Source organism: Anabrus simplex, chromosome 1 (genome assembly GCF_040414725.1).
Source record: "Anabrus simplex isolate iqAnaSimp1 chromosome 1, ASM4041472v1, whole genome shotgun sequence".
Lineage (NCBI taxonomy): Eukaryota > Metazoa > Arthropoda > Insecta > Orthoptera > Tettigoniidae > Anabrus > Anabrus simplex.
This window is the reverse complement of record NC_090265.1, coordinates 1,166,714,508-1,166,738,731: the sequence shown is the minus strand read 5'-3', so window position 1 is coordinate 1,166,738,731 and position 24,224 is coordinate 1,166,714,508.

Below are 24,224 nucleotides of genomic sequence, written 5' to 3'. Positions count from 1 at the left end.
GCTTGTAGCCATCCGGACCAATGGTCTTGTCCAGATCCTATCCTAACCGTCCACACGGCAAGAACCAGTCCAGATCCTACCCTAACGTCCACACGGCAAGAACCAGTCCAGATCCTAACGTCCACACGGCAAGAACCAGTCCAGACCAATCGTGTTTCCACACGAAACTAGAGTCCTAGGGCCACTTCGCGGCTTCTAACCGATCAGTAGTCTTGTCCAGATCCTATCCTAACCGCCCACACGGCAAGAACCAGTCCAGATCCTACCCTAACGTCCACACGGCAAGAACCAGTCCAGATCCTACCCTAACGTCCACACGGCAAGAACCAGTCCAGATCCTAACGTCCACACGGCAAGAACCAGTCCAGACCAATCGTGTTTCCACACGAAACTAGAGTCATAGGGCCACTTCGCGGCTTCTAACCGATCAGACCAATGGTCTTGTCCAGATCCTACCCTAACGTCCACACGGCAAGAATCAGTCCAGACCAATCGTGTTTCCACACGAAACTAGAGGCCTAGGGTCACTTCGCGGCTTCTAACCGATCAGACCAATGGTCTTGTCCAGATCCTATCCTAACCGTCCACACGGCAAGAACCAGTCCAGATCCTACCCTAACGTCCACACGGCAAGAACCAGTCCAGATCCTAACGTCCACACGGCAAGAACCAGTCCAGATCCTAACGTCCACACGGCAAGAACCAGTCCAGACCAATCGTGTTTCCACACGAAACTAGAGGCCTAGGGTCACTTCGCGGCTTCTAACCGATCAGACCAATGGTCTTGTCCAGATCCTATTCTAACGTCCACACGGCAAGAATCAGTGCAGACCAATCGAGTAACAATAATTACCACCACCAGCAATCGAAGCACCACTCACTCATCACTTCCTAAGTACAGAGGTTGGCAGCACTGAGCACTGCTTGACAACAACCTTCCCAGCGTGCAAACAAACGACAGTCGTTCCGCGCGCAGCTGATTGCAGGGAGCACTGGGCTGCGGCAGGTGAAATTATAATCGTATCATGCACAAATTGTTCAACATTTTGTGTTTTCAGTCGGGAACGACATCATTTTATTTTTCACAGTTATGCGTACATTTTTTTACATAATAATAAACAACAGTGTATTCTACATTAGTTAAGCAATGCTTGTATGTGGGCTTGAATGAATTAACAGTGCAATAGTGACAAACTCTTTAGAGCTATTTTAAAGTTCCTACACGGTTACGTAGATAGTAGGTTTGTAATATTGATGTTGGGCACTATTCAGCGGAGATTATTTGTAAGAGTAACTTATGGGCACACATTTCAATAAACACAGTTCCAAGAAATCCTACAATGGCACAACTCCTTCAGGTATACTGGCTTACGGTATTATAGCAAAGTGTGTTGCAATACTGTTACTGGCGAAGGTTTGAAGGAACTGGGCCAAGAATGAATAAATCTACGATCAGGGCATGGATAAGTCAGCATTACAGATGTAATGCCACATCATTCTACTATAATAATTATACATGTCAATGAACAGGCTGATGTAATTAGAAACGTCACAGTGCATTATATTATTAACGAAACTGGTAATGAGGCATGTGCTGCGACAGTAGATACGTAGACTGATTCGCACAGTCAGCTTACAGCACATTACATAAACACGGATCCATCTCTTGTGAATAATGTTTTATTTACAAGTAAATTCTCTGATTTTAAGAAGACTGGAGAGAATATTATGAAAGAAACAGAGGATGGCTGATTGGAACATTTCACCGAAAATGTTACATAATTTTGTTTTTGGCACCGACCAGGGTACAATGTAATTTAAAGTTGCGGAAAATACGAACGACTTCCTTATGCTGCTCATTGCATTAAACACAGCACTAAGTCACACGTTCGGAACTTTATCTTGAACGATGACCCGCCTTAGGCCTTCAGGGTAAGGAGTGAATACTTGTCTGTATGCCCCGAACATCGCCTCAACAATGTTGTTGTTTGTCTACCCATTAGTCCCGTTCTTGATACGGGGTCGGGAATAAGGTGAGATGAATGTATACAGCATGTTGTACGGCTGGATGCCCTTCATGACGCAAACCTCAGTTGAAGAGCTAATGAAGATAAAATGAATGATGGTGAATGATATGGGATAAGGAGGTGTGACCTATGAAAATACTTCAAAATGTATTGTACGTTATATGAAGAAAAGTTGCCCCTGCACATCTTTGAATTCATCTCTAAAAGAAAAAGAAAAAAGAGGTCAGCACACGTTGGAACAGCTTGTACACAATGCTCACTGAATACAACTAACTTGCATTATTGACAGAAAAGAATCTCATTTACAGATTACAGTGATATGATTTAAAAAGAGCTTTCCTTAAGAATTACGGATTTCTAGAAACCATTTGAAGAGGCCACAGATGAATGAGAAGGCGAAAAAAGAACCTTCAGTCCAGTTAGTGGTACTATGGTTTCATAAGTTTCAGCAAGTTTGTAGTGTCAATGTCCGGGTCCATGGTTAAATGGTTAGCGTCCTGGCCTTTGGTCACAGGGGCCCCTGGTTCGATTCTCGGCAGGGTCGGGAATTTTAACCATCATTGGTTAATTCCGCTGGCACGGGGGCTGGGTATATGTGTCGTCTTCGTCATAATTTCATCCTCATCACGACGCGCAGGTCACCTACGGGCGTCAATTCAAAAGATCTGCACCTGGCGAGCCGAACATGTCCTCGGACACTCCCGGTACTAAAAGCCGTACGCCATTTCATTTCATGTTGTAGTGTCATTGTCAATGTGTACGAGGTGAGTTTAATTACTGCAGTTACAATTACTGTTTGGTGATAATAGTACAGTATGATGATAATCTGCAGTCCGACTCGTTGACTGAATGGTCAGCGTACTGGCCTTCGGTTCAGACGGTCCCGGGTTCGATTCCCGGCCAGGTCGGAGATTTTAACCTTCCAGTGGCTCGGGGGCTGGGGTTTTTACTGTCCCCAACATCCCCGCAACTCACACACCATACATAACATTACCCTCCACTACAATAACACGCAGTTAACTACACATGGTAGATGCCGCCCACCCTCATCGGAGGGTCTGCCTTACAAGGGCTGCACCCGGCTAGAAATAGCCATACGAAATTATAATTATTATAAGATAATCTACAAGATGGACGGGAAAACAACGTGAACCACAGCCTGTTTCCAGTCATTCGATCGTGTCAGGAATGGAATGAATGAAGTCCCCATCTAGCGGCAAAGAAGGCAATTGTGCCGGCTGCCGAAGTCTGTCGCACTCCTCTGGGGCAGTGATTAATGAATGACAGATGAAATGAAATGCTATTGGAGAGTGTTTCTGGAATTAAATATGACAGGAAAAGCCGGAGTACCCGGATAAAAACCTGTCCCGCCTCCACTTCGTCCGGCACAAATCTCACATGGAGTGACCGGGATTTGAACCACCGAACCCAGCGGTGAGAGCCCGAAGCGCTGCCGCCTGAGCCACGGAGGGTCATACTGATAACAAATTTGAAAGAAGTAATTCGATATCTCTTACCGTTCTCATTCTATTAACTGAAAAAATTAGATCGCTCCGAGGGAGAGTTTAAATGGGCTTTGTGACACTGTGTTACTAAATCTGCTCGTTGTTTAGGGTCGTATTCAAGAAGAAGACTTTGAGCGGATACTTTACGAAGTTTACTTTGATAGAAAAGTCTAACTTTGCTCTAAGGCTGTTTCATAGACGCTAATTTCTCCGAAGTCGACTTTGCCTGAAGTAGACATTGCAAAGTCGAGATTTTATGAACTGTATTTTGGATGGCAATGATACTGTCTGTAACAAAAATATAAAACAAGAGGGGAACGGCTTCTGTCAAGCACTTTTAGTTATTTCTGATCAGGCCTAGTGTATCGTGATTTTTCGTGCTTTCTTTCTCTCAACCATAAAATAAAATAATGCCTTTGCTGGTGGGACCTAGTGTTTACAATGCACTTTGTTTTCAGGTATAGGCTGGAGCAATTTTGTTACTTTCATTGATCTGTCTCAGTCTTATCCTTGGCTTTGACTGAGGTATGAGTGATGCTGGTAATGCCATTCCTTCTGCAGCCAGTCCCTGCTATGAATGGTGTAAAAATGTTGCTCATATGGTCGGATGATGCATGTATTTCAGTAGGCTTGGCAGACTGATACGTAATAGCAACTTCTAGCTCGGTGATGAAAGCAACGGGAAACTATCTCACTCCTCATTTCCCTAGTACGCCTCTTTATATATAGTGATGCCTAAAAAATGAAATGGCGTATGGCTTTTAGTGCCGCGAGTGTCTGAAGACATGTTCAACTCGCCAGGTGCAGGTCTTTCGATTTGACTCCCGTAGGCGACCTGCGCATCGTGATGAGATGAAATGATGATGAAGACGACATATATACCCAGCCCCCGTGCCAGACAAATTAATCAATGATGGTTAAAATTCCCGACCCTGCCGGGAATCGAAACCGGGACCCCTGTGACCAAAGGCCAGCACGCTAACCATTTAGCCATGTAGGCCATCTAAGAAAGCTAATGGCGCAGCTGTTGAGGATGCAACCATCCATAGAACTGAGGATCGAACATACATACAAAATAAAATAACACAAAAAGATTGTCAGCTTGTGAAAAACAAACTGAGGCCTTTTCCGGCAGTCAGTACAGATGCCCTTCTAACACGTCATAAGTCAGCAGAAACTAGGATAATTGAAAATTGCCCATAACAAAAAAAAAAATTAGGTCTACAACTAGAACATTACGCATAATAATGTAACATAACCTCAATCAGTTACTTGTAAAAGCATTACAATCTACATAGGGCCTAGATAAAATAAGAGTTTTATTTGTACGTTGCTCAAATTTTAAAATAATGGTATTTCTCTGTCGGTCGTGTCCACAGTATCAAGAAAATGAACTTTTTAATTTTCCGTAATGTCTGTCTGTCCATCTGTCTGTCTGTCCGTATGTATCTATGTATGTATGCGCATGACGTAAAAACGGCTGAAGAGAATTTAATGAAAATCGCTATGTAAAGTCGGGAATAAGTCACTATAATCTACGACATAAAAAAATTTTAATCACGCTGAGCGAAATGTTAGTTTAGGGGAAGACCTAAAATTTAATTATGATATATTTATGTTATTAGTGGTCCTATCGATAAGTACTACATAACTGAATTTATATAAAATATAATTTCCGATCATTTATGTTTTATGCATTTTTACGATACCGGGTATGAAAACAGAGATATTCATGAATTTAAATTTTTGTTGCTAAGTCCATATCAACGCCCAGCCACGAGAAAATAGGTGAACAGAATTTAATAAAAAATTGGTATATAGAGTCGGGGAACAAGGAACTACAGTATAGGCTATGCATAATTTTATTCAGCCTGGTTGAAATGGTAGTTTAGAGGAAGGTGCCTAAAATGTAATTTTTTAATTACCAATGTTATGGGTCCTATTGAAAAGTACAACATGAAAAAGTTATACAGAATACAATTCCCGATCATTTATGTTTTATTCAGTTTTATCTAGCAACTATGATAAGACTGGTGTTGGTGGTGATTATTGTTTAAAGAGGAAATCATGAATTTAGATGAATTTAGAGTTTTGTTGCTTAGTCCATTTCTACGCCAAACATTGCTGACATAGAGATATTGTTCAATCGTTTTAACTGGTGATGGATTTTGAAATGATTTTCTTAAGGTGTAAAAACTATTTTAACTGTACAAGTGTATGATCCCCACTTTTTAGGTTAGGAAATTTTCGTAAGATAATTCGTAATATTGAAGTCATGAAAATCATGTAATTTTGTTCATTTATAATGTAAAACCATAATATTATAATAAGAATTTGTAGTAGGTAATTTTGTATCTGTGTAACTTTAATTTGTGTAAGAGTCTGTACATGGCATGGCAGTGTATTTTAGGTTGCCCAAGAATTGTGCAACATGGAAAACAGTGGCTGTATCAGGATAGACGGTTGAAGTCAGTTGAAAGCGTTGCAACAAAGTGGCTTGGAAACCTGTGGTACGGCAGGTAGTATAGGCTGAAGATTGGAGTTGATCAATGTGGATGTACATGAGTGGACGCTCTATGTCACATCAGACGCACGATAGCCAATACGACGGCTTTGTTTTAAACGAGGTTGGGTTGAATGAGTGACGCGTTAAGAAGTGCCTGTGAGGGCGTTGCTACCAGTAAACTTTTCGGGACGCTATAACCACATGTAGCAAGCCTATATAAGTAGTATGTTCGCGTGTGCGGCAAGTTATTCTGATTCTGTTTCTCATTCGAAGCGATGAGCGGTAGCTACTTTGAGCAGTTTCCTATGCGTTGCTATGCGTTATTCTATTGTTCTTCAGTATCCATTAGGCCTACGGAGTGAGCACTCTATAATCACAGATGCTAACGAGTTCTCGGTGGCCATTCAGTAAAATACGCTAATAAGTGTTTGTTTGTTACTCAAACTCTGTATAATAATTATACTATAATTCTTCTATGAGATAATGTACAGTGGATGTGGTGGTGCATACTGAATGTACATTCTGGTGTGGATGTGTGGTTGGCACAGAGCGAATTCTTGGTAAAGGAAATCGTCGGCCGAGTATGCAGCTTCTCAGTTGGAGGAACGTGAGGCGTCACACTAACCTGTGCGGCAATCGGGATTGACTCAAGTCATCAATGAAGAATAGTGTAAATAAGGTTAGGGATGTTCTTCGTAAAGAAGGGTGCATCCGTAAGTAGGGAAAGTCATCGTACTTTTCTTTACTAGTTCAGGATTTCTTCTATAGCAGTGGGGAGTGCCGTAAGACTGTTACCTGGAGGCATGTTGTGAATTGTATATAGTGAAAATAATTTTGTTGGTGGTTTTTAGTGGTTTGTATATTTGCCCTTTCGTAAACGGCAAACACGAGTTGGCCTAGTCAACTGATGTTTTTTTGTTGGTGTTTGTTTTAGTTGTTTGTAGATTTGACTTTTGTGAACGGCAAACACGAGTGCGGTCACATCAAGTGATGATTATTGTTGGTGTTTGTCATATATTTTTTTCTTTTATTCTGGGAGTAAGGTCATGGAATGAAACTTGCAGTGAATCTTTTATCAGTGGAGTAACGATGAACCTGGCATGCTAACCAAATTTAATTTCAGGGGTAAACAGCAACAGGTAAGGTTGTAAGTCTGGAGCTTCGTCTGCCTGATGACGTTTGCCGTGGGAGAGGGAGTTGCTCGTTGCTCTACAGAGTTAATTATTCCTGCAATTGTTTTGCAGGTGGCGCCCAATCTTGTTATTTATACTTAGTCGCCATTTATTCATTTAATAATATCAATAGCTTGCAGATGTTACAAAGTACTACATAACTGAACTTATATAAAATTTAATTTCCGATCATTTATGTTTTATACATTTTTTCATACCGGCTATGAACACAGAGATATTCATGAATTTCAATTTTTGTTGCCAAGTCCATATCAACGCCGAGCCACGAGAAAATAGGTGAACAGAATTTAATAAAAATCGGTATATAGAGTCGGGGAACAAGGAACTACAGTATAGGCTATGCATAATTTTATTCAGCCCGGATGAAATGGTAGATTAGAGGAAGGTGCCTAAAATGTAATTTTTAATTACCAATGTTATGGGTCCTATTGAAAAGTACAATATGAAAAAGTTATACAGAATACAATTTCGGATCATTTATGTTTTATTCAGTTTTATCTAGCAACTATGATAAGACTGGTGTTGGTGGTGATTATTGTTTAAAGAGGAAATCATGAATTTAGATGAATTTAGAGTTTTGTTGCTTAGTCCATTTCTACGCCAAACATTGCTGACATAGAGATGTTGTTCAATCGTTTTAACTGGTGATGGATTTTGAAATGATTTTCTTAAGGTGTAAAAACGCGTGGTCATCGGACCACATCGATAAAGAAGAGTTTGAAGAAGATTATAAAAATGAGATAAAAATCGTAAAAGAACGATCGCTTGAGGAATAAGACACAAGGGAGTCTTGAAGAGAAGGAGGACTCTTTACATTCGATGCCCTAATATCACAGAGTGGGAAGACAACTAAATCTGAAGGCCTACAACATCGAAAGCTTATAAAATTGTTCAACAATAACATTACATTGACCATCGTTTGTTGTGATGTGCTTTATGTCTTCTGCTACCACTTATCTCCGACAGATGGGAATACTGATGCGTACCGACTATAACAGCATGCCTGAATATTTGTGGGAAGTACATGGGAAGTTAGATTACTTTCTTCTTTAGCATGCAATTGCTCTGGTTCATAAATTTTCTGATACTAGCGGTACGTAACACACTGGTTCATCATAGTATTCCAGCTATTTGATCCCTACTCTGTGGCACTGTTTGGAATAAGCAATGTTCATACCTACAGGAATAATGGCGGAGGAGTGTTCATGGCTATCTGCGGCCTGGTCATTCCAGTTCGGGAACTTTCGACTGTCAGATCGGCAGCGTAGTAGGCCCTACTATTCGTTAGAAGTTAGAAAATGAGCGGTTTTTCATTTGATCGGGTATTTCATATGATAGCCTAGCTTTTAATCGCGACATTCCTAGTGTCATCATTGTAATGACGTATGGTGACTTCAGTTGGGATAACCACAAAGACAGTCTTTCTGAGGATGTAACAAAGCCAGGCAGAGAGTGAGTGTCTGGCAATATGATGGAAACTGTCCAACTTGATTCCGTCTGGCAGTAGGAAGTTGGGCCTACCATCATCATGAAATATCCCCAACTTCATTGTGGGTTAGAGAGCCTGCCATTGCACTGAAAATTCCCTAACCCAGTCTTCACGTGAGGAAAGACGTATACTGACTTCCCCATCGTGTTCCTGGGGTAACGTTAAGAGCTATGAAATTTAATATAGTCTTACTCACAACGTGTATACTAATAAACCTAGAGTTCTGTCTGTATACAGTGTAGAATTACGTAGCGAAGCACGGGTACATGAGTTAGTGAATAATAAGTCTAGTAATTCACATTTACCCGTGGCATAAAATGTTAAAGCAATTTTCAATTGTACTGGAGGAATAGGTAGTCCTCTTTGATTTTCTCTCATTAGTGCACCATCGAAAATCCGAAGATGTCTAACATAGTTCGTTTACTGAAACTGTAACTAATTTTGAATTCGCTATCGGGTTTGCGGATCTCGCATAATTCAACGAGGAGTCTGTGAGGTTCGGGTAACCTCCTAGACATATCGTCGCTCCTATGCTAAAACCATGAATGTGATAATGCTCTTCCTATCCATTATTTCCCTTAAGACTAGTCACACCTCCCAGCAACATATTGATATGCAGTCCATCTGAACAAATGTCGTTGACTTCATTTTCCTATGCTAATGTGTAAAGGAAAATGTACCGTACTGTACCGTAATGCAGGAATTTATGTTTGCATGACATATTGTCGCTGTTCGGGCAAAATATCATATCTCACAACACTCTTCCTATTCCCTTAAGGCTGGTCACGTCTCCCAGCCACATATCGATATGCAGTCCATCAGAACAATTTTTCATTTAGGCCATTTTGCTATGCGCGTGTGAAAAGGAAAATGAACCTAATTGTACCGAACTGTAGGAATGTATGTTTCCATGACATATTTACTAACTCCTAGAGTATAATGTATTTAAGGTTCATTTTCCTTTGCACGTGCGCATAGGAAAATTAATGAAAATTGTTCTGATGGACTGTATATCCATACGTGGCTGGGAGGCGTGACCAGTCTTAAGGAAAATTATAGAGACGAAGAGCATTGTGAGATATGACCTTTTGCCCGAACAGCGACGATATTTACCCGTTCCGAGGGAACATGTATTTAATGTTCATTTTCCTTTACACACGTGCATAGAAAAATGAAATCAACAAAAAACTGGTCTGATGAACTGTATATCAATATGTGGCTGTGAGGCGTGAACAGTCGTAATTGAAATAATGGATAGGAAGAGCATTGTCACATTGGCGGTTTTGGCAAAGGAGTGACGATATTTAAACTCTTTTACAATTTGGATTATGTCCACAATGTCTGCCATTGTATTATCCTCTACAGAAGACTTTGCGAAGTCAATGTACGGGCCTTTGCCGACTTTGAAGTAAATTCTCAGCCCGTCTATTTACCGCAAAGTCTCCACTATGAATGGGAAAATGGTGACTTTGGTGGGTATCAAGTCGACTTTGCCTCAAAGATTTGTTCTTGAATACATTCTAAAAACCTGCTTGAGAACACCAATGGAAGAAAAAAAAGAAAATCGCCATGGGAGGGATTTGAACGCGGACCTCCGAAATGATAGGTTCGCGCCATAGCACGCCTGCTACGGTGACACCGGTTGAAACCCACGGTGTGTTTATGTTTAGTGCTGAGTTCTCGGCATGGTTCTCAAGCCGATCTTAAGCCAGTGCAGATTTAGCAACCTCACCTCGAAAAGCTAATTTAGGTTCGCCCGCGAAGTGATCTGATTGGCTAACTTCATCATCATCATCATCATCATCATCATCATCATCATCTGTTTACCCTCCAGGGTCGGCTTTTCCCTCGGACACAGCGAGGGATCCCACCTCTACCGCCTCAAGGGCAGTGTCCTGGAGCTTCAGACTCTTGGTCGGGGATACAACTGGGGAGAATGACCAGTACCTCGCCCAGGTGGCCTCACCTGCTATGCTGAACAGGGGCCTTGTAGAGGGATGGGAAGATTGGAAGGAATAGGCAAGGAAGAGGGAAGGAAGCGGCCGTGGCCTTATGTTAGGTACCACACCGGCATTCGCCTGGAGGAGAAGTGGGAAACCACGGAAAACCACTTCCAGGATGGCTCAGGTGGGAATCGAAACCACCTCTACTCAGTTGACCTCCCGAGGCTGAGTGAACCCCGTTCCAGCCCTCCTACCACTTTTCAAATTTCGTGGTAGAGCCGGGAATCGAACCCGGGCCTCCGGGGGTGGCAGCTAATCACGCCAACCACTACACCACAGAGGCGGACTTGGCTAACTTCAACAGTTTATAAAATGACAACGGCGCCAGGTATCGAATTATATTTTCATATTACTTGTCAGTGTGATAAATCCTCTAAGCTCATATACCCGGTAAACGTTGTTTCTGACCGCCCTATATATTTGTAATTATCAACTAGCCTAATACAAGGCGCCAGGAAATGTTCTTCGCAGCGCCTACTTGCTGCTGCGCGAGGTGACATCAGCAGTTAAGTTGGCAGCACGGCTGATGCCGATTGTATCAAAACAAAACAAACAAACAACAAACAGTAAATGTTGTACTCACCACATCAATTCATAACGGATGTTGCAAGCGTTGTCCTTCTGTTCGAAGACAGGCTTCAACACGTCTACATATATTGTAGAAAACTTTAACTTAAGTGTCTTACGTAATGGACTGCACATAATTAATGATATTAACTTTAAGTTCATCAGTCCTTTTTCGTCTGTTAAAACCGTAGGCCTGTCTGTTCCCGGCACATCATGAACTGAGCCAGTCACCCGAAATTTACTTATCAAATCTCGAACGGTATCCGGGTTTGGACACTTTGAATTAGGAAACCACGCCTGAAATTTTATTTTTACATTTTCTGTAAACCGATCGCCTTCGCGAAAAGCGTATTCCCCCGCAAAAGCTCTCTCTTCAGTAGTAAACATTACCGCTTGTATCCTGTTGCACTAATCAAATAATCTATCTGAATGCTCGCTTAATGCAATACACACTGAAAATTTCGACAGCCCACAGCTGTGGTGGCCTTCCCTGTACTGCTATCCTGTTGAACTTGGCCTCTCGGCGAGCGAGGGTGACAGGTATGACACCGTGCTGCCAACTAAACTGCTCACGCTCCCTCACGCAGCAGCAGGTAGGCACTGCGGAGAACATTTCCTGGCGCCCGTTAGATATCTACTTAAAGACAGGCATTTTTGAACAGGATGAAAAATCGAGGCTTTACTGTTCCGTGGGAGAAGGTCGTAATTAATTCTAAACATAAAATTGCTACCTTTCTGTGACCCTCATTCCGTGTTCTCATTATTCTTCTTCTTCCTACACATGTGGAATCGCGTGTGAGAACTGTGCAACACACTTGCATGTGGCCATGTTTTACGACCGGATGCCTTTCCTGACGTCAACCCTATATGGAGGAATGTAATCACTATTGCGTGTTTCTGTGGTGGTTGGTAGTGTAATGTCTTGTCTAAATATGAAGAGGAGAGTGTTGGGACAAACACAAATACTCAGTCCCAGAACCATATGAATTAATCAATCATGATTAAAATCCCCGACGTGGCCGGAAATCGAGCCCGAGAGGCTCTGAACCAAAGGTATGAACGCTGACAGTTCAGCCAAGGAGTTTCCGTGATCTCAATATGCTTGATAAAAATGAAAATCAGGACGTTCTGAGCTGTGTGCGACAAATGTGTGAAAATTATAGAGGTGCATCATTCAGTCATTAACGTAATAATTTTTGCAGGCTATAGTTAAGTACTTCATCTTATAACCAAACTCTAATATTATAATTCGTATAATATTCCAAGTCCGCATTTGTGGGTTAGTGGTTACTATGATTAGCTGCTATCCCCGGAGACCCGGGTTCGATTCCCAGCTCTGCCACGAAATTTTAAAAGTGTTGCGAGGGCTGGAACGGGGTCCACTCAGCCTCGGGAGGTCATCTGAGTAGAAGGTGTTCGAATCCCACCTCAGCCATCATCGAAGTGGTTTTCCGTGGTTTCCCACTTCTTCTACAGGCAAATACCGGGATGGTACCTAACTTAAGTCCACGGCCACTTCCGTTTCCTTCTTTCTTCTTTGGATATACCTTCCGATCTTCCCATCACCCACTAGGCCCCTATTCAGCGTGTCAGGTGAGGCCTCCTGAGCGAGGTACTGGTCCTCCTTCCATGTTATATACCCTCGACCCAAAGTCTCACGATCCAGGACACTGCCCTTGAGGCGGTAGAGGTGGGATACTTCGCTGAGTCAAGAGGAAGCTCCAACACTGGAGGTTAAACGGATTAAGAAAGAAAGAAAGAAAGAAAGAAAGAAAGAAAGAAAGAATGAAAGAATATTCCATCAACTCAGAACAAACTATTTCGGGCAAGCCTTCATGATTTCATCATCAGTTCCGTATTAGCCTACATATCTTTCTTCACCCTCAACATACAGTCTTTAAGTGTCCGACTCGTTGGCTGAATGGTCAGCGTACTGGCCTTCGGTTCAGAGGGTCCCGGGTTCGATTCCCGGCCGGGTCTGGGATTTTAATCTTCCTTGGTTAATTCCAATGGCCCGGGGGCTGTCCCCAACATCCCTGCAACTCACACACCACACATAACACTGTCCTCCACCACAATAACACGCAGTTCCCTACACATGGCAGATGCCGCCCACCCTCATCGGAGGGTCTGCCTTACAAGGGCTGCACTCGGCTAGAAATAGCCACACGAAATTATATATTATAGTCTTTAAGTGCATTATCACAACCAGCCAGAAAGAGATACCGTTTTAAGGACTGGAAGAGTAACAGATTGTCTGCAAGAGATGCACTGTAGTTGTGCACATTTTAATGCACCCAGCAGTTCATGATGATGATGATGATTTTGAGGTGGTGGAGCCGAGGAGACGTGAAAGAGATCTACCAGTGACGGCTGCAGTTGCAAGACGAATTTGATGTATCCCAGCAATAAGCTAATTAAATCTAGGCTGCTGGGCTGAGTGGCTCAGACGCTTGAGGCGCTGGCCTTCTGACTCCAACTTGTCATGTTCGATCCTGGCTCAGACCGGTGGTATTTGAAGGTGCCCAGCCTCGTGTCTGTAGATTTACTAGAACGTAAAAGAACTCCTGCGGGATAAAATTCCGGCAACTTGGCGTTTCCGAAAACTGTCAAAAAGTAGTTACTGGGACGTAAAAACAATAATATTATTAAATTCAGACCACGTCAGGAATCTACAGCTGATCAACATTAATAGGCCTACTGTGCATCTTCATCCCTTAAAATAAGTGAAATGGGTATCTTTCAGAAGAGTACACGAAACCAAATGTTCTTTTTCTGGTTTCGTAAAAGCCATTCGTCTCCTATATTTCATGCCTACCCACGCTGTATTTAACTGACTGTGTCACGAAAGCGTACTTGGAAAAGTTACGTTTGTGTCAAGAGAGAAAGAGAGAGAGAGACGTTTCATTGAGCGGTGCGGCGAGGCGAACCCACAACAAAAACCGACCAAGACCGCTTATTCGATGTCTGAATATTACACTCGGATAATGTGGCCATTTTTCTTGCATCAAAAAGCGGCACACATTTTTTCCGTCACCATATGACCTATCTGTGTCGGTGCGACATAAAGCAAATAGAAAAAAAAATTCTCTCCAACCCTACGCCCCCCCCCCCTCGAAATTTTTCGAAAGATGGTACTCCTTGGCCAAGAATCGTGGAGCTAAATACAACTTGTGTCAGATTTCTCAGCACGGTTATTACCATATTTACATTTTTAACATGATAATTACAATCACGCAGTGCTGTATCTTCTGGCTGAGCTAAACTAGGGTTAGGTTACTTGCAATATTTCCCATTGTACCAATCTTTATGAGAAGAAATATGTTTATCTTTCATGTCAGTTTTATGTATGACAAATCAGATCAAAATTGGGACAATATTTCTCGAAAGTGCTACATTTTGCTCTCTCGCCAGGCGTTTCGAGTGAGGCGAGACATTAGGTCAAACATTGGGTCTGTCCTGTGAAAATTGGCACGTATGGCCACGTTACGAATGGAGCGAGCAGAGGCAAGTGTTATCGGGCACTAGCGGCTCCGCCCTGCCTTTGGCAGGCAAGTCACGACCGGCCATGCCAGCCTTAGCTGCGGAATTTTCCACCTTTTACCATAGTTTTTGGTATGATAAGTTAATGTGCTTAGCGTGAAGGGCTTGTTTGCCGTCACTGTTAAATTTCTTGGTTTTTTAGGGTCGAGGGTCTTTATGTTTTCTCTACTTTCTTAGTGTATTTAATTTAGTAAAATTAATAGAACATTTGAACTTCTGTCATGTTTCCAAAACAAACGCTTTCATAAGCTTAATTACTAATTTACTAGGTTGTCTCAAATGACGAAGGTGATATGATTTAAAGATGGTAGTTTACTAAGTAAACAACAGTGAGTATCTGACTAGTGAGGATGTATGGTTCTTCTACCGGTCGTGCACCAATTCATGTCACATTCTTCATAGCTGGAAGATAACCGCCTGGAACTAGAGTCAACATCGCTCAGGGAGGGTTCAGTTGCATAGGAGACTGTGAATGGAGACTAAATAATCAGTTTTCCTAATTATTATGAACTAAATACTAAAGGACACTTCTGTTAAGTCCGGTAGATTTCATCACTTCTCATCGTCCACCTCCATTGTTTGATTAGCGTTATTATCTGACGTCCTCGGGAACTTGGGTTCGATTCCCAGTACTGCGAGAAATGTAAGATTGGTGGGAGGGTTGGTATGTGATTAAATGGGTAAGTTGCATGCAGCTCATCTCCAATGGGTGCGTGCCTGAAAAGAGCTTCACCACCTCGGGACGAAGTCACGAATTTGCATTTCTCGTATCATTTCACGTTAGATAATATAGGTCTGGAATTTATATTTTAATATTTTTATCGCAAGTGAAAAGCAAGAAGTGTCCATTTTTACACTTATTTCAGCTACATGTCAAATTTAAAAAAAATGTTTCTCAAAAATCTACTATATTATGGAATACAAACTTTAACACAATATACATTGAAATGTTTCATACATCATTTATAAATTTCAGCAAATTACGTTTCAAATCAGAAAGGCTGTTATCAGTTATGTAAGGTAAGTTCTTCTCGGCTCGGGATGGTTGGAAAATTGCGATCATGGTCGTGGTGTAATCTTTATATATCAAATAATTATACTGGATGACTGTTGAATACGTAACTGCATTCTTTTCATGTCTGTTTGTATTCATATTGATGTAGAATGATATGGATCAGCAGCTGGCCGGTACAGGGAAAGTCGTGGGACCACGCCATGCACCATGCTTCACCGTCTGTTTAAAACTTTCCAGATATTTAATACTTACCTGTAATCAGCTTCATTAATTCAAACAAACAGTATTAATACGAGATCGTGAAAAACATTTCTATTAGCTCTTCTCATGAGGACTTATGACCTCCAATGACAGCTTTTATTTTTTTATTTTTATAAAGGTTACAGTTTGCGTATATCTACCTAATTACAGTATATACATTGGTTTGATTCAGCTTACATTTCATTACCAAAAATATCGTCATCAATTTTTAATTCATGTCAATACAGAATCAGAACTTTCGGGGCCGACTACAACTGGCTAGAATTGAATCTCTTCAAGTAAATGGATTTTCCCAGTATTTGTTTTCAATTTTCCTGACTTTAATGTTTTTCCAGAGCTCACACGTTACACAATGTACGGTTCCTTGGCTTAAGTCTGTTGTCACATTTACACCTTTTCCCTTCCCTTCAAAGCTTGATCGGTTTATTTTTGCATCGTCGTCCTTCTGACAGTCGTTTCCTTTTTGCGGGCGTGGGATATTCTTCAGTGCTTTCCTTGCTGTCATTTTCTTCAGTCTTTTTCATCAGGTTTTTCTACAAACCGAAGTGATATTCCAAGCTAATCAGCTGTTTATTCACCAATAAAAAAGTTTTCCATCTTCTCACCATAAAAACACGAGAAAGGAAATCGCCACTCAAGATCAAGCGTAGCTCAAATCAGTAAATCAAATCTTGAAGGTGTCTTGTATGATTCTGTACTCGTCAACACACTGAAAAGGACTGAACTGAGTTAATAATAAGACGGAAAATATGTTTCTATCGTAATTACGTTGATCCATAGGACGAAAGGCCAGGGTGAAAAAAGCAAGAAAAAATGTGGAAGGTAGCAGCGGAGAGGTCAGGCTAGCACGTAAATATGAGGCGTTCAGCATGTCGCGAGTAGTGTTGGCTACTGAGTGTATAATTCGAAGCAGTGTGTCGACTCATTCAAGTGTCCGAGTGAATCGATTCACAGCAACGGCGAGCTCACGGCACACGATTCAGCTGACTCGCAGCAGACAGTGTTGTGTGGCACAATCACGGATCAGTCAGACCCAAAACACAGACGGTTCATTACCGATACTCTGGACACTGGTGGGGAGCCGAACTTCCGCTGCAGTGAAACATACAGAGCCATGCCACACTGCAAGGATCATACGCTATAACAGACTCCCGCTCTCAGCTCATTTGAAAATAATACCCACTTGCATTCACTGACCTCTTCTCACAGCTAGGTTTAAATAACAGATGGACTTATTTGCAGTGTTAAAAAGGTAATCAAAACATGATTCCAATGTACGTACCTGTAGATAAGTAGGCTAAGGTTATTCTACTTATTAGTTTAATGAATCAGTACTACCTATAACTTAGTTGATATTCGACAATTAATTCACCTCATCTCTCTAGCCTACTCTGTGATTATGAGTCATGTTCATGACCACTCAAAATTGTCTGTTTTAAACTGGGATGAACCGCTCAGTATTTTCTCAGTTCGTATGTCGCATCATTGGACAAAACTTCAATAATCGAATCACGAAATCACCGGTGTGCGTGGACAGAGAGTAAGTGAACCAACTGACGGAATAGCTTAAATAAAAAGATGTTTAATCAGAAAACCAGAGGGTTACTGTACCTCTCGGATAGCCTATACAAAAGACGGCGATTTAAAAAAATCCTCTACTGATAGAAAAATACGTTATTTTCAAAGATGAACGAGCAAGTTGGCAATGCGGTTGGGATCGCGTAGATATGAGCTCGCAATCAGGGGATGATGGGTTCGAATCATAAGTTGATTGAAGACAATCTTTGGAATAAACCAGGACATGTTTTCATACCGTCGGTAGCCGTTACGATGGTTTTCCGTGGTTTCCCATTTTCACACCAGACAAATGCTGCTTCTGAACCGTAATTAAGCCACGACCGCTTCCTTCCCTATCCTAGCCCTTTACTACCCCATCGTTGCCAACAGACCTACCTGTGTCGGTGTGACGTAAAGAACTTACTTGATTTAGGCCCTATATTTAATATGTAAGCTACTTATTGTGAACACAGGTATTTACATATAATTATACATAACAGTTGTGATTTTCAGAGAAATGTGGAAAACTATAAGTTACTGTATAAAATGTGAGTTATGTCGGTTATTATTATTAATCGGTACGTAATTTTTGTACTGTAACTTAATAAGGAAGTATTGATGTACCGGAGTGGTATTATTTGTCTTATATTAATATGTAGGCTAGTTATTGCAAATTCACACATTTAGACATCTAATTCAATGTTCTTCGTTCCAGAGAACTGTGCAAAACCACAAGTGAATGTATAAAATTTGAGTTCTGTTAAACTCCCTTATTATTATTATTATTATTATTATTATTATTATTATTATTATTATTATTATTATTATTATTATTATTATTATTATTATTATTATTATTATTATTAGGGGCTGCCTGGCCGAGGCGGTAAAGGCGTGCTCGGTTCGCCCGGAAGGACGTGGGTTCGAATCCCCGTCAGGAAGTCGCAAAATTTAAGAAACTATATTTCCACTTCCGGAGGTGCATATGGCCCTGAGGTTCACTCAGCCTACACCAAAAATGAGTACCAGGTTAATTCCTGGGGGCAAAGGTGGCCGGGCGTAGAGCCAACCACTCTACCCCATCACGTGCCAAGGTTAACAATGGTGGGAGCCTTTACCTTCCACTCCTCCATGGGCCTCCATGCTTTGCTTTGCTTTTATTATTATTATTATTATTATTATTATTATTATTATTATTATTATTATTATTATTATTATTATTTACTAGGTAAGTTTTGTGCCCTAGTATCATAAGCATGCGTAGTACTGCTCAAGTACCAATTTTTCATGTATTTCAATATTTTAACTTTTTTGTTTTGTATAGTGCAGGCTACTTGCCATGAATACAATAAAATTTCCATGTTCTTTAAAATATTTTAAGAAAAGACTAGGCAAACAACTGATAGGGCATCTCCCTTCTGCGTGACAGCTCTAAATGCTAGTGGCTTTACGTCGCACCGATAGGTCATGGCGACGATGGGAGAGGAAAGGCCTAGGAGTTGGAAGGAAGCTTTCTTTTTTTTTGCTAGGGGCTTTACGTCGCACCGACACAGATAGGTCTTATGGCGACGATGGGATAGGAAAGGCCTAGGAGTTGGAAGGAAGCGGCCGTGGCCTTAATTAAGGTAGAGCCCCAGCATTTGCCTGGTGTGGCCTCTAAATGCGGATCATTGATGATAGTGTGTACGGATATTTTTTCATCTAATTCAACTATGATGATACAGGTTTGCAGTTAATCTCCAAACCAAAGGAAGTCATATCTCAACATGGCAAGAAAGACGATGTTTGTCAAACGAACTGTGAGAAGGGAAAAACAGTCAGTGTCATGGTTTGTGTTTCTGCTACAGGAAATATTTTTCAGCATCTCGTTATTCAAAGTCACTTTGTGAGCTCACCTGATGAAGGGACGGAGGCAGAATGGTGACTATGAAACTGGAATGCCTCCGGGAACAGAAGTAGATCTCTCCGCGTCCGGTTACATGAAATGGGAACAATTTTCAGAGTTTCTTGACCATTTTATTAGTATGAAACCTCCCGGCCCAGTTGTGTTAAATCTTGATGGTCATGGATCTCATTGCTCCAACTTTGGAGAAGGCAGCAAGGAGCAACGCGCTACCTTCAACACAAACCTAGTTTTGCTGAGCCAAGTCCTGTATCGTCGACTTCTACATCTCGAGTAAAAAGAAGGACAACACAGGATTCGAAAATGTTGACTTCTTCTTCTTCTTCTTCTGCTTAACGTGCCTGTCCGCCTCGGACGTTGGCGATCAACATGGCTATTTGGGCTTTATCCATTGAAATTCGGAACAGTTCTGCAGATGTTTTGTTGAACCAGGTTTTAAGGTTGTCGAGCCAGGAAATTCTTCTTCGCCCAGGAGATCTTTTTCCTTCTATTTTCCCTTGCAGGATAAGTTGAAGCAGCTCATACCTTTTCTGATTCCTCATGATGTGTCCAAAATATTGTAGTTTACGGCACTTGATGGTGTTGATCAGCTCTAGTCTCTTTTAGCTCGGCGTAGAACCTCAACGTTTGTAATCTTCTGAGTCCATGATATTCTCAACATTCTTCTGTATAGCCAGAGTTCAAATGCTTCCAGTTTTACACCGTAAAAGAGAACTGAAAACACATAGCACCTAAGGAGCCGCATTTTGGTATCCATGGTAAGGTCGTGATTCTTGAAGGTTGAGCTCATTGAATTGACATCACCAGACTATATCAACCAACTGAAGAAACGGAAAATGGTCTCAACGAAATAAATCACGGAGCAAAAGCAGCAACAAAGATGAATCCTGGAATGTTTCCAAGAAACTATACAAAAGAGGTGAAAACTGGATGGAATGCTATTTGTGGTTTCATGTTAAATGTGTTGAAAATGTGAAGATAAATATTTTGAATGTCAAATGTGTTTAGTAAAAAACAGTGAGTGAAAAGAAGTGATGTCCATTTGGCCCCACGAAGTGTCTGTCTGCCCCTATCCTATAGGGCAAACGGACATTGTTGCAAGGATTGATAAATTAATTAATCCTGATACATCAACAGACTTACTAAAGCATATTAATATTTTGTTTCCTAGATTGCAACGCTAATTTTAGTGAAAAAAATATAATATTTAATTCAGCTGTATATATCTTCATCATCATCATCATCATCTGTTTACCCTCCAGGTTCGGTTTTTCCCTCGGACTCAGCGAGGGATCCCACCTCTACCGCCTCAAGGGCAGTGTCCTGGAGCTTCAGACTCTTGGTCGGGGGATACAACTGGGGAGAATGACCAGTACCTCGCCCAGGGCCTCACCTGCTATGCTGAACAGGGGCCTTGTGGAGGGATGGGGAGATTGGAAGGGATAGGCAAGGAAGAGGGAAGGAAGCGGCCGTGGCCTTAAGTTAGGTACCATCCCGGCATTCGCCTGGAGGAGAAGTGGGAAACCACGGAAAACCACTTCGAGGATGGCTGAGGTGGGAATCGAACCCACCTCTACTCAGTTGACCTCCCGAGGCTGAGTGGACCCCGTTCCAGCCCTCGTACCACTTTTCAAATTTCGTGGCAGAGCCGGGAATCGAACCCGGGCCTCCGGGGGTGGCAGCTAATCACGCTAACCACTACACCACAGAGGCGGACTGTATATATCTTAATAGTCCAAAATGTCTTACGGTGTCCGTTTGCCCTCATTTTGAATCACTTGTTAATTTCCCTAGTGGAATTATTCGCGGAGTTGAGCAGTGGTGGAGCCCTGGTGAGAAAAAGCAGAACAACCCTCCCTATGAGCCTCCGTGGCTCAGACAGCAGCGCGTCGGGCTCTCACCGCTGGATACCGTGGTTCAAATCCCGGTTACTCCATGTGAGATTACTGCTGGACAAAGCGGAGGCGGGACAGGTTTTTGTCCGAGTACTCCGGTTTTCATTGTCATCTTTCATTCCAGCAACACTCTCCATTATCATTTCATGACATTTATCAGTAATTAATAATCACCTTGGGAGTGGCGACCCCATTGTACTAATAGCCTATATATGATTCATTCATTACATCCCTGACCCGGTCAAAGACTGAAAAACAGGCTGTAGTTTTTCATTTTCATTCATTTCAACGCTTCCTGTCAGTTAATTTTCTGATAAAGTGAGGTTAGTAGGGTATTTACATAGAATAATCAAGCGTATTCTCAAAAATAATTATTGGTCGTAATGATTATCTCCTCACTGATGGCACACCATAAGCCTACGATGAATTTTGCGTCTTTCAGGACCGGGCGAGTTGGCCGTGCGCGTAGAGGCGCGCGGCTGTGAGCTTGCATCCGGGAGATAGTAGGTTCGAATCCCACTATCGGCAGCCCTGAAGATGGTTTTCCGTGGTTTCCCATTTTCACACCAGGCAAATGTTGGGGCTGTACTTTAATTAAGGCCACGGCCGCTTCCTTCCAACTCCTAGGCCTTTCCTATCCCATCGTCGCCATAAGACCTATCTGTGTCGGTGCGACGTAAAGCCCCTAGCGTCTTTCAGGGGCAATAATGTGCGAAGTAAGGTTTAACAGCACTCCAGCAGCGTTTGTACACAGACAGCCATGAAGGTGGAGCCAATCCTCGTCCGAGAATATTAAATCTGGGCCTATTTGTTAATTCTTAAAATATGAGACTCCATTCGTAAAATGTGAGCCTACGTAACGGATTACCTGGTTGAAGAGCATGTGCCACGGTTATTTTTAACAGCTTTAAGTGTAATAATTTAGTAGCCCTTAGCGCAAACCCATATGAAATTCGCACTTGTTGTGCAAGAAGACGAACTGATTTTTTTAGAGAACTTTTCAATGACCAATGACATCAAATTTTTCTTCGGCAGAGAATTTTGCACTGCTTTCCAGGCTTCTTAGCCTCGATACTTCCAGTTTCCTGAAATGCATTTTAAAGATTATGGACTGTTTTACGACATGGAACGTCTACGGCCCTGAATCGTTCTTGAAACCAGCTTTGAACTTCACGAGCTGAGTTACCAGATATGAATCGTACATAAAGATACGCTGCACTGCTGAAAACGTACGAACCATAATACCCTTCATGACTAATTACAGAATTAAGAAAAAATAAACCACACACAAAGACTTGGGAACAGCTGAAATACGGCTGGCCGGGCTGAGTGGCGCTGGCCTTCTAAGCCCAACTTAGCAGGTTCGGTCCTGGCTCAGTCTGGTGGTATTTGAAGGTGCTCAAATACTGCACGCCAGCCTCGGTAGATTTACTGGCACGTAAAAGAACTCCTGCGGGACTAAATTCCGGCACCTCGGCGTCTCCGAAGACCGTAAAAGTAGTTAGTGGGACGTAAAGCAAATAACATAATTATTATTATTGAAATACGGCTATGACATCTGACACGTGTACAAGGTCAGCTAGCACGGATGTGCCCGCACAAAAAACAAAGGCCGGGTTCAGGGAACAAACCATGTAATGACATAACTAGACAGCGGATTTTAGGCAAATGCCTATATTTTTCCTTAGCATCTGCATGCGTCACCTCATAATTTACATGTTTCATGAATGTTGAGGTCTATATAAAGCAGTTTTATAATGCTTAAAAATGCCCATTTTGACGTGAGCGCCTATTTTCCATTCTAAGTCTATTTCTAGTGCCAAATTTCCAGACTGACTAGTTTTTTCCTTGTTAGATCTGAATTTCCTTTTTAATTTTGATACTTTACACTATTCATAATAATAGCCTACTGTACCATTATTTTTAAAGAGCCTGTAACTCAAAGGTCAACGACGATTATTATGAACCTGTACCTTCATACACTACAAGGACAGATAGCAACCCCTTCCCCTTTCCCAGCTTTGGTAAGCCCAGCAATTAGTGACACAATACGAACGTCCCAGTCTCTTTACCTTTATAAAGAGAACCTTGTCAAATCTTGGAGTTTCATCTTTCACTAGAACAACAGCTGCACATCTGGTACGTGTTGGTCTTTAGAGCTCAACGTGTTCACTTGAAGAAAACGTAATGCCGAAAATAAAATCGTCTAAAGTGAAAGGTGAAAGTGAAATCCCAGTTCATCATATCAAAAAACTTAAAATATTGCCCTGTGTCTTCAGTTGACGTTGAATGCTCTCTCTCAGAGTACAAATTAATACTTAGTGACAAACGCCATAACTTTTCCATTGACAATTTAGAGAAAGTGCTTATTATTTACCGTAAAGCCAACTACGGACATGCGACGTAAAGCCCGTAGCAAAAAAAAAAAAAGAAAAAAAACTACGGACATGATGTTTAACCTCAGTCTGTAATTGTGAGTTATGCCTTAAATGTGCCGATTGTGAAATGTTTTTGGTTTCTTTTAATACCGATATTGCACATTAAAATTAAGTTAAGGTCGTTTACTTCACTGTTTTAATGTTTTCTTGATATCTGCTTAGTTATATATATATCTGCCTATTATTCATTTTAGTGTCCAAATATAGCAGTTGAGGAGCCTAGTTTAGGCGCCTAAAACATTACCATTTGGAGCCTAAACTTCCGTTGTCTAGTCATAACGCATCATCCCCTTCTCCCACGCAGCGAACGAGCGGGGAGTTC